Source organism: Cicer arietinum, chromosome 5, assembly GCF_000331145.2.
Source record: "Cicer arietinum cultivar CDC Frontier isolate Library 1 chromosome 5, Cicar.CDCFrontier_v2.0, whole genome shotgun sequence".
Lineage (NCBI taxonomy): Eukaryota > Viridiplantae > Streptophyta > Magnoliopsida > Fabales > Fabaceae > Cicer > Cicer arietinum.
The window spans coordinates 48,758,480-48,767,286 of record NC_021164.2 but is presented as its reverse complement, the minus strand read 5'-3'; positions in this window follow the sequence as shown (position 1 = coordinate 48,767,286).

Here is an 8,807-nt window from a genome sequence, read left to right as displayed (position 1 = left end):
TTGTTAGAAGCATACAATATGTAAAAAATAGTTTTGAAAAGAAATATTAATTGGTATTAAAATTTATAAAATCCAATTTTTATTATTGATATTATATTGTTTTGTTTCTTCTTAAATCAAGTTCTTGGCCTCGTGTCGCGTTTCGATTGTCTAACAAAAAATGACTGAATATGCAAAAAAATTCTTTAAATTGTAAGCATCGGTTAAATTAATGCCTGAATTTTACAAATCGACATATGTATTTCTAAAATTGTAAAATAGTTATCAAAATAGTCCATATTTATACTTTTATCTTAGTGATTATAGTATTTGACTCATCTACATTGATCGCATAGCAATGTCATGATAATGTGAACTAATTTTCCAATAAAATTTAAATCTTTCATGGACTAATTTGTCCATAATTAGTCAATAAACAATTACAATTATTTTGCAATTTTATCCCTGAGAATACAAAATTTCATTAACAAAATTGTCCCCAAAAAAATAAACATGATGTGGAATCAACGTGGATAAACCACATATTCAAATACAGAGTCACATTAAAATGTTCAACTAAAAAAGTTTACACACAAACTACTTTTATTATTATTTTTAAAAGTTAGGGATATATTTGCCATTTCACAAAATTCACGGACTAATTTGACCGAAGCATACAATTTAAAAGACCATTGTAATATCCATCATTACTTATCTAAAAATAATGTAGAAAATTCCAAATTGATCATTCTAGGCTACTATAATACATAAAAATAGGGGTGAGATGCTAATCTCAGCGAGTTCCATAATAGGGGAAGAGTAGTTAGGAAATATATTTTTGAAAACATCAACAATAAAAAAAACTACACATTTCCTTTTATATATAGTCTTTCTGGTAAAATTACATTTGAAAACCTTGTATTTTGTGTGTCAATTTTTCCAAAAAATATGGACAATCTATGCCAATTATCTCAACGTGAGCCACCAACATAATTGTGATCATTTTGTAAGGTAGGTTTTGAGCATAAACGCAACAGGCGTCTCATTTGCTCTTCTCTTACAAATTTTTCTTTAATAAAAAAACCATCATATATCACCATATAATTGAAAAATAAAATTTGAACAAGAGAAAAGTATAATATCATTTTAAGATAAATCAATGCATGCAGCAAGAATGCAATATTTCTTAACATGTAAAAATATAAATTTTCCCTCACTCATTTTGAAATCCAAAAATAGATTAAACCACATGCAAGAGAGGACACAAAGGGAACTCACTTCTTCTTGGTTATAGGGCTTTGATACATACTCTTAATTTGTATGCAATATTTAAGATAAATTAAAACTGATTATGTAAATAAATTATATTAGTAGTTATGACAAAAGTTAAATAGTATTAATTTTTCAACAATTGTAATTTATAGTGTAAAAACTCTTTACAATTACAATGTATAAAAATAAAAATCTTTTTGATTGAAGTGAGTTAACTAAATATATGAACTTTACGGTGTACTTGGTGCAATAAAAGGAATGAACATTAGAAATTAATATGTAAAAAAAAAATGAATTCATTTTTCTCCATCTCTTTTATCAATATAAGTCATTTTTCGGTGTTATTTTTCATGATTTTGTTGTCTTAGTGTGACTTTGTTTTGTTTTTTTGCCTTGTTGCAGTGTTGTTTTGGTTTTCCGGCTGGTTGTCGTGTTCATTTGGTTTAAAATTGATAATTCAACTTCGATCTAGTGCAAGTTCAATCAATTACTTTGGTGTCTTCATTGTTGCAATTTCGAATGTATTGGTATTCCAAACACTTTAATTTTTTCATATTTGTGGACTTTGTCATATTTTATAGTTTTATGTTATTAATCTAAATGTTGTTTGTAATAAACTATTTTATTAATTAAATAAGATTTATAATAAACTATTTTATTAATTAAATAAGATTTTAATTAAATAATTTGAGGAGTAAAATTATTTTAGAATATATGTTGATAAATTTTTTGACTAATTTTCGTTATATGGATGCTTTCTTTGATGTGCTAGTTTGATACATATTATATTAAATGAGCGATATAAATAATAAATATTTTATTTTATTATTTTATATATTTTTCTTAAAATAATAGTATTTTAGTGTAATATTTTAAAGAATAAGATTTTATGCGATTTTAATTGTATACGTGAGATGGTAATTAATGTGATATTTTTTTGTATGTTTGATTATTGTAAAATGTGCACATATTTATATTTTAATTATTTCCAAGTATCTCTTATTTTAATTATTTACTTTATAAATATTTATCTTTGGATATTACTAATATTGTGTTTGAGTTCCTTTATTTTAAAATACTTGTTATGGTATTGTGATTTTATATATATTTATTATGATTTAGTTATTAATATAAAATATTGATGTTATATTGATTTATTTTATAATTTTGTCTATTTTCTAATATGATGGTATTATTATAATGTGATTTTTTTAGAAGCATAATTATAGAGATTATTTTGAATGTGAGAGTTTCAGTTATTAGTAATATGTTTTTTTTTATATATATTAGTTATTTTAATTACTCTAACTTATAAAATTTTAGTTATGTTTGGAAAACTAAATGGTGTTTGGAAGAGTACTAAAATGGAGATTAAATAATTATTAATTTTGTTTTAGCATAATAAAAATAGTAAAAGTAAAACATAAAATAAATTAGGAGACTAATAGGTTTGGTCCATAAATAGTTTAATCGTTAATTAAATAATAAGAAAAACGGCAGCGCTTGGAAAAAGGAAGAAATCAGCGAACACAACAAACTAGGCTATCGTTTGGCACCGGTGATCAATAATTATTCAAGAAAAGTTTCTCCATTTTCATCCAAATTTCAGTATGTTGTTTTACTCATTTAGCTAGTCAATGAAACATAATTTTCCAGATTTTTAATAACCCCAATTTCCCTCTGAAATATCCAACTTCTCTGTTTGTATAATTTGTTATTTTGCACCATTCTCATTCACCGTAAATTCGATTTGAGTGAAACCAATGCCAAAACGATTGTATGAAAAATGGCTATATTATCCAGTTATTAGTTTTTTGATTTACTGTAATTTTCATTGACCGAATTTAGTTTTTAGAGTATATTCTCATAATTTATTTTGGCGTTTACACATAAGCTGTCGATTTAGATCGATTGAAGGAGAAAGAGTCAAAGAACAAAAATTGTTTGCTCGTGGAATCGTATTCATGTGGGAAAGCGTCAAAATAAGGTAAGGGGTGAGAAAACATTTGAATTCATAATTATAATATATTGTGCGATGAATGGAAAAACTGTATTTGTGACACCCTAAACCCCAAAATAATATATATAATAATTTATATCATATTTCTATAAATTTTGCAGCGGATAAATAAAAATATTAATCCCAAAAAATAAATACTTTTATTTTTAATTTAGGATATCACGTTTCTCAAAATTAAAAAGAAATAATTTAAACTTTTTCCACTCATAAAACAATGCAATTTGCATAAACTTGATTTAAGTATAATTACTTAATTTAATTTTAAAAACTTACTAGTACTTATATGGTTTTCATACAAAAGTCATTTCAAATGAAATAAGTAAAATACAAATTACAACCCTTATTCCCGATATCACCTATCAGAGCGGGGTTCCTCCCAAACTTGAACTTCAAGACTCATTAAACGCAGAGCCAAGCAAGTCAAACACAAACAACGAAGGAGGTGAGTTTTGAAATCATGTTAATAGTATAATATAAGTAATAAAAACACACACCAATCATAATAGATTGTATCATAATCACATTACGATATATCAAAATATTTAAGTAAATAGTATCATATTATAACATCAAATTCACTCAAGTAAAATAGTCATCTCATTATAATATGCATCAAATCATCTAAGAGTAATTATTATTACTTTTAAAACACATCAATCACAACGAAACAATCACGAGGAAATGCAATGTTATGCATGAGCTTAGACTCTATTTCACAATGTGGTACCATTCTAACTATGAAGTACTTGGTTAGGAGGCTTGATACTATGCCACCATCTCGGTGGACAGGCAATTCAAATTGGCCCTGTCCTCATAGATCCCTTCAACTCAACCCGAGACAAATATATGCAACAATCAAGGTAAACATATGTTGCGTGGTAGCTCTCGCATTTGGAGTGCTACCTCCAAGTTACCTAGGAATTCCCCACACGAATACCTCCAAGGTCTAACAGTCTTGCCTTAAGGTTCAACAGTAGACCGCCACGATCAGGCTCATTTAGTTGTACTTCCCCGGAATCACTAGGTTTGTCAGGCCCTAACTATATGATGACAAAATAATCTCCACTTCGCAAATCCTCAGAAAAAATATCTCCCCTCGTTAGCCTATAATACTCCATTAAGACCGTCACCTCAAATACAAATTGAAATCACCATTATTTCATCAACTATAAGGGTACTTCAATATTTTCATCACAAATTCGCAACATCATTATCATTAATCATATCTCATCAGATAAACTCATCAAAATTTTATAGTACCACTATCATCAATCATAAATCACCACAAAGACTTATCACAAATTTATAACATCATTATTATTAATTATACATCATCATCATCACATAAACTTATGAAAATGCATCCACCTTTTATTATCACATCACATAAACACATCTAATCAAACATATACATAAAATTCATTCTACAACCAATATCACAATAACATCAAATATCACACATTTAATAAAAATAAATCAAACATCTCAATAATATCAAATACCACACATTTAACGAAGTTAAATCAATCAACACCTTATAAATATTTCTATTCCACATTTTAATCTCACAATTCTCATATTTTTACATTAATCAATTTATCACTTAAAGGGCTACTGTCGTACGTAGCGAGCACCGAATGAATCTTTGGGAAATACGGTTTTCCCGTTAATCTCACATTATATTATACTCATGAGTTCAAACGTTATCTCACCCCTTACCTTATTTCGACACTTTCACACACGAATACGATTTCACGAGCAAAAAACCTTTGTTCATTGACTATTTGTCCTTCAATCGATCTAACTCGACAGTTTATGGGTAAAGGTTAAAAATAAATTATGAAAAGATACCCTAAAAATTAAATTCGAAATTCGGTCCAGAAAAATTACCTTAAATCAGAAAACCAATCAGTCGATAATATAGCCACTTTTCACACAGTCGTTTTGGCGTCGGTTTCACAAAAATCAGACTTACGGTGAAGGAGAACGGTGCAAAATAACGAATTCTACAATGGGAGAAGTCAGATAATTTAGAGAGAAATTGGGGTTGTTAAGAATCTGGAAATTCTATTATATATATTAAAATAGACTCCTACAATTCAAAATATTGTGTCACCTCATTCAAATATTGCCACATAAAAAAAAATCTGATGTGGCACATCGAACAAACATTCTTCGTCTTTTTTATTGCAATTTATATTTAGGACAAATTTCATTACATTTTTTTTCATATAATATTTTGTGGAACTATTCATGTGCCATAAGTTACAAATTACAATATAACTATTATATATATTAAAATAGACTCCTACAATTCAAAATATTGTGCTACCTCATTCAAATATTGCCACATCAAAAAAAAAAAAAATTGATGTGGCACATCTAACAAACATTCTTCCTTTTTTTTATTGCAATTTATTTTTAGCAAAAATTTTATTACATTTTTTTCATATAATATTTTGTGGAACTACTCATGTGCCATAAGTTACAAATTACAATATAATAAATATCAATTATTTGACACTCATTGCTCCTCAATTATTATTGATAACGGTTATTTCTCTATAAATCTATTATATATATTAAAATAGACTCCTACAATTCAAAATATTGTGCCACATCATTCAAATATTGCCATGTCAAAAGATATTTGATGTGCCATGTCAAACAAACACTCTTCCTCTTTCTTATTGCAATTTATTTTTAGCACAAATTTTATTACATTTTTTTCATATAATATTTTGTGGAACTATTCATGTGTCATAAGTTACAAATTACAATATAATAAATATCAATAATTCGACATTTCTTGCTCCTCAATTATTATTGATAACGGTTATTTCTCCATAAATATCTTCAAATTGAATATTACATAGTATCATTACTGGAAATAAGCATAGCTTTTAATGAAATCTATAATATCTACAAAATCTATTACATGTCACTTATTAGATAACTAAAATTAATATTTAAATCAAATAGAGAGATATAATTTAGAATTAGGCCAATAATTTGTTTTTCTATTTTTTCATATTATATCATTATTGATATCTATCACATGTCACTTATTAGATAACTAAAATTAATATTTAAATCAACTAGAGAAATATAATCTAGTAAATAGTGATGAGTTTATATGATGATTATGATTATGTATTATTAATGATGTTATAAAATTGTGATGAAAATATTGAAGTACCCCATAATTGATGAAATAATGATGATTTATAAAGATGATGCTCTTAATGTAGTAGTTTAAGCTAACGAGGGGAGAAAATAAATATTGAGAATTTATGAAGTGGAGATTATTTTGTCATCATATAGGTAGGGCCTAACAAGCCTAGGGATTCCGGGGAAATACAACTGAATGAGTTTGATCGTGGCGGCCTACTGTTGAGCCTTAAGGCATGACTGTTAGACCTTGGAGGTATTTGGGTGGGAAATTCCTTGGTGACTTGGAGATAGCACTCCAAATGTTGGGAGCTATCATGCAACACATGTTTACCTCGACTGTTGCGTATATGTGTCTATGGTAGAGTTGAGGGATTATGAGGACATGACCAATTTGAATTGTCCATCCACCGGGATGTTGGCATAGTATCAAACCTCCTAACCAAGTACTTCAAAGTTAGAATGGTACCACATTGTGAAATAGAGTCTAAGATCATGCATTGCATTGCATTTCCTTGTGATTGTTATATCATGATTGATGTGTTTCAAAATTAATAATAATTACTCCTAGATGATTTGATGCATATTATAATGAGATAAGTATTTTACTTGAGTGACTTTGATGTTATAATATGATACTATTTGCTTAAATATTTTTATATATCGTAATATGATTATGATACTGTCTATTTTGATTGCTTGCGTATTCTTCTTACTTTTATTATACTATTAACATGATTTTAAAATTCACCTCATTCTTTGTTTGTGTTTGACTTGCTTGGTTCTGCTTTTGGGAAATGGCAGTTATTACATGTTAATGATTCTTGAAGTTCGGGTTTGGAAGAAGCCCCGCTCTAATAGGTGATACCGGGAATGACAATCATAAGTGTATTTTCATTTATTTAATTAGAAACAACTTTTTGGATGAAAATCTTATAAGTATAAGTTAACTTTTGGAATTAAGAAATTATAGTTGAATCAAGTTTATGGAGATTGTGTTGTTTTATAAGAGGAAAAAGTTTAAAGTGTCTTTTTTGAATTTTGAGAAATGTGATATCCTAAATTAGTTATAAAAGTTTTATTTTGTTGAAAACAATTTTTCTCTATCTGATGTGAATTAAAATTTTAAAAATTCTTGTCTTAATTATTATATATTATTTTGGAATTTAGGGTGTCACAATTTCAATTTGTTTGTGGATTCATCGTTTTTTATTTTTAACGAATCTAAGTTGTATTATTAATCGATATTATTAAATAAATATATTTTTTAAATAAAAAAGAGAATTGTAAACAATAACCTATTTTTGTTTACATAGAATAACAAACAATATATACAAACAAAAAAGCACCAAGTGTTATACCTGAGTATATATCATAGCTGCTAAAAATAAAGTATTATACATAGAAAGAATATAACACGTATATAAGAAAATTAAGAGAAAAAGTGTATCAATTTCGTCTTTCTCATTTTTCTTCTCTATTTATGTTTTGCAAATTTATCTCTTTTTATATTAATACGGGTTGAAGTGGGTGGTAATAGTGAATATCATGTAACAAAGATGTGACAGAAAATTATTTGTAATTAACCAAATGGAAGATTCAAATACTTCTATATTTTCTTCTCACCTTTCCTTTCATTTTTATCTCTTTGTATTTTATTTTGAAAACTAGCCTCAAATGACAAAATTCAGATTTGTCTACATAAAAAATAAATAAATAATCCATTTTTAATTTACTCAATAAATTTCATATTTATTTATTTTATTATAATCTTAATTTTTTTAAACAATCAAATTGAATATTTCATGAAAATTTTAATTTATACATACTATCATAGTAAAAAGTTTTTACATGATGAATTAATCATTATTGCTATATAACTTTTGACTATTTTTCATAACTATTTATAAGGTCACTCACATGATTGATCATGATTTATTAATTGTGTAAAATATTTTACACCAATATATACAAATTAAACTCTTTCTTAAACTACAATAAAATGGCCCACATTGAAAATTTCTTGAAAAAATTTATAAAAAAGTGAATTTTGCATAAAATTATATAAAAAAAAATTATATTTAAAAAGATTTAAATGAAGAAGTAACAAATAAAATCATTAATACATGCCAAAATAAATATATGTATAATTAACATACAACCACAATTTACCATAAAAAAGCATAATATAATTATTTATAATCCATAAGAGTAATATAATTAATCAATTAATAAAAGTTATCTGAATACGATAACAAATTTATAATAATAACATATAGTAAATATGTGAACTATAAAAGTAAAAGATTAAGTATATTATTCCATATCATGTTTATATTTCCTTTATTAGGATTTACTATTAGAA